Raw genomic sequence first — 4338 nt, 5'->3', positions numbered from 1 at the left:
ATTTGTATAGCACCTTTCATACACAGAATGCAGCTCAAAGTGCTTTACATTTGGAACATTAACACAACAATAGAGAAGAAAATGCTAATAATAATAATAATAATAATAATAATAATAATAATAATAATAATACATTTTGAAGCTAATGCAGCAAGTTGTTGCGGTATATACTGTATATAGGCTTTGCTAAGATGCTTAACACACTGCCTGAACTAGCAAATAACAAAAAGGATGGATCGACTAGCTCAAACCTTACCAGCCCCCTCATCCCCACCCTCACACACATGCACACACATTGGTCAGGATGTGTGAGTCTCATAATTTAGTATTAATATGTCATGGACAAACCTTATATTAGGCTGTCGGTTATAGGGATAAATGAGGGTCACTTCACCGGTCACTTCACCATTTTGCGCCCAACGTTATTCTACACATCACAACACTACACAGACAGAGAATCTGCCAAAGCTGTTTGCCATTCTCATGGAAACGTTCACTACCTTGCCACAAGCAATTCTCTGCCAGCGTATGTTCATGTTGAATGGAGCATAGAGATAGCAGAGATCTGCTTTGACTCAGAATAGGGAGGGATTTGGGATGCGTCTGCCACATGCCAAAGAAAGGGTGAAGCTAAGGGTCATGTTTTCCGAGCTGACACACTACGAGGTGCGAAAATCAGGGAAGTGCTGTCAAAAAAACTCACACATGCGTCCAGCACTGAGGTTCTACAGCGCTGACGTTACATGGAGATGTGTGTGTGTGTGTGGGGGGGGGGGGGGGAAACGGATTGAAGTAAGAAAGTAAGAGGCGTCTGAAGAAGAGATGCAGGGGACGGAATCTCACAGTTACTGAAAACCAGAGCAACTGAGCGATTCCAAGTGACACACACACATGCACACACACACACACACACACACTCAACACAGCTGATCCTGGCAAAAAGTAGTAGTTGACTGTGATGACATAGGACTTGGGAAAGTAAGGATGAGACACTGCAGCAAAGGCCGCCAAGGTTACTATCAAAATCATAGTCCTAGATATTATTCTTTTATAAGGTTACTGCTAATAGCCTACACTGCACATATTTATATTTAATTTATGACTGTAAACCACCTTATGTAAACTGTATACTACTGTCTACACGGCACTATATATCTTGTCCTGTCTATTCACCACCTGTCTATAGCCTACTTTGTATATCTTGCACTTTTTTTTGCACTTCTGGTTATTGTCTTTGTACTTGTACTCTGCACAATGACAATAAAGTTGAATCTAATCTAAATAAACATATGAACAATTGTTTATCTCAAACTAAACTGATATTTTTGACAAACAAGCATTCCCATTTGCCTTTAAGAGCATATCTTATTAAGTCGACATAATCAGTCATTTTAATGCATCTACAGTATGCCTACATCTAGTTCTTTCTGTGACCGCTGGTTGGTTCTACACATAAAGGCTAGGCCAAATAATAGTCTAATTAGCCCATTACGCACATGCCAATAGCCCAACTGTATCCAAGCGCAATGCAAAACGTGAAGCTGGTGTTTGCATCAATTAACAAGGAAGGGTAGCCAACTAAAATACAAAATGCTAGGGCTACTTCAATTAAATGTTTACCTTTGTTATGAGGAGCGGTTCTCCGTGCTCCCGTCCTCCCCGCAGCGTAAATCCCCAGGGCGCCCCACCGCTCAGCACAGTCTCTACTAGACCGCATCCCGCATCACTCGCACCGGTTATCAATGGTCCCCAATGCCAGCCAAGCCATTCGCTAGACGAGTAAAGTCAGTTCTGGGACAGACGACGATGTCCATGGTACTGAAGTCACTTTAGATGTTCAAACTTTGACATGAACGTCAAGTGGACGGACAAACGAAGAGTTCGGCACTATAGAAGCCTACGTCCAGCTGACACCTGCACGTTATAGCCTACGTTACTAGTATTCTTTTGGCTGGTATAACACTACACAAATATCTGTCTCAGCTACATCACGGTGTAAGCTACAGCCTTCTTGCTTAACCACGCAGTGGGAAAGCTGTAGATAACGTTACACTGGTCACGTTTCTGTCGAGTCCCTCATCCTGTCCAAAACAAAAAACAAAACTCAAGAGAAAAGCATCATCCACCCTTCAGTCAGTCGGCCAGCAGTGGTTGGTCCGTTCAAAGTTATGACGCTCACTTCAAAGAGGACACCGCTTCTGGGAATCTATGTTAAGCTATCAGAAAAGTTGTTCATGTTCAGGTTAATGAGAGTTGGACAGACTTGACTGCTCTTCAGCCTAGAGAAATGCCCACACGCGCGCCTCCTGCTGTTAAAGTTGTTCCTCTAATGGCTGATAGGCTTTTAGTTTGCTACTATAAAAAGGCTTTTAGTTTGCTACTATGAAATAATAAAAAAAGACTGTTAACAGTATTTTGTTTGTCAATTGTAGCAGCAGGGGAGGAATCTCACAGTTACTCAAAACCAGAGCAACCTACAGTTGAGCGATTCTAAGTGACACACACACACACACACACACACACTCAACACACCTGATATGGCAAAGTAAGGATGAGACACTGCAAAGGCCGCCAAGATTACTATCAAAATCATAGTCCTCCTAGATTTTATTCTCACTACTTTTATAAGGTTATTGCTAATAGCCTACAGTGCACATATTTATATTTAATTTATGACTGTAAACCACCTTCTGTAAATTAACTGTATAATACTGTCTACACTGCACTACATATCTTGTCCTGTCTATTCACCACCTGTCTATACTTTGTATATCTTGCACTTTTCTGTTTTTTTGCACTTCTGGTTATTGTCTTTATACTTGTACTCTGCACAATGACAACAAAGTTGAATCTAATTTAATCTAAATTAACACTATCCTGAGTAATTACTCAGGCCTATATCAAACCTACCTTTCCTGAGCAAAATACTTGAAAAAGTTGTTTCAAATAATGTTTTAGATCAAATCACAACACAGAAACAGCCCTAGTAAAAATAGTTAATGATCTTTTGCTTGAAGACTTGCTACTGACTTAAACAAAGTCTCAATCCTTATTCTTCTAGATTTGAGAGCAGCATTAGACACTATTGATCATAACGTTTTCATTCACCGCCTTGCAAATTGGGTTAGTCTCTCTGATAATGTTTTAAACTGTTTCAAACCTACATTATTGGCAGAGATTTTTATGTTAGTCTGAATCATGTGTCTGTAAAGCATACTAATTTGCCCTTCGGTGTATCCCCAAGGTCTTGGTCCTCTCTGCTATTATGCTTCTGTTAGGAAACATCATACAGTAAGTCAGCATAATGTAAACTTCCACAGCTATGCAGACGATACCCAATTATATATTTCTGTGGAGCCAACAAACCCACATGTACACATGGCCTTTGCTCCCTTATCGCATGATTAGCCTCCATTAATCAGTGATGAGCAACATTTTTTTTAAAAGTTAAATGACGATAAAACAGAGGTACTTTTGGTTGGACCAAAATCAAAGCAAAGACATTGTTCTTAGTATTGGGAGTAACAAGCCTAAGTGTCACAGTTAAGCTTCAAGCCCCATATTAGTAAAGTTACCCAAACAGCTTATTTCCACCTGAGAAACATTGCCAAAGTGCGGCCTTTTTTAATTCAACAAGATGCAGAGAAATTAATCCATGCCTTTGTCACTAGTGGGTTTGACTACTGCAATGCACTTTTTACTGGTCTCCCAAAAAGCATATACTGTAGGGGAAAGAAGAGAGAGCACATCACCCCTGTAGCTGAACTGCACTGGCTGTTTCCTATATAATTGATTTTAAGGTTCTGTTAATTACTTACAAAGCTCTAAATGCCATAGCACCTTCATATATCTCTGAGCTTTTAATATCTTATCAACCACAAAGGAACCTTAGATCTTCCCATGCTAATCTTTTAATTGTGCCCAAAGTGCTCCACAAGCAAAGCGGAGAAGCTGCACCCTGCCTCTGTACATGAAAAAGGCAAATTCTGTAAACATTTAGACGACCTGAAACATACCTGTATGAGAGCTTTTAGTTAACTCACTTTTATCAATGCTCCAAATGTAAAGCACTTTGAGCTGCATTTTGTGTATGAAAGGTGTTATACAAATAAAGCTTATTATTGATGGAAGGCCAAGTAGTATGGGGAATTGTGTTATTTTAGGAACGATTCATATGGATTTTTGCAATTGGTGTTTTTTTACTTGCTAGGACCCCATTGAATACAAAACAACCTGTTTCCAATTTTTTTCTTCATTTTCAGTGCCAAAATTCAAGATGGCGGACAATATATGCGGAAAAATAATATAAAGGCTTAAAGTGGTCAACTTTTTGATAAA

The sequence above is a fragment of the Alosa alosa genome, chromosome 23, assembly GCF_017589495.1.
Source record: "Alosa alosa isolate M-15738 ecotype Scorff River chromosome 23, AALO_Geno_1.1, whole genome shotgun sequence".
Classification (NCBI taxonomy): Eukaryota; Metazoa; Chordata; class Actinopteri; order Clupeiformes; family Clupeidae; genus Alosa; species Alosa alosa.
Note: the sequence above shows the minus strand (reverse complement) of the source record.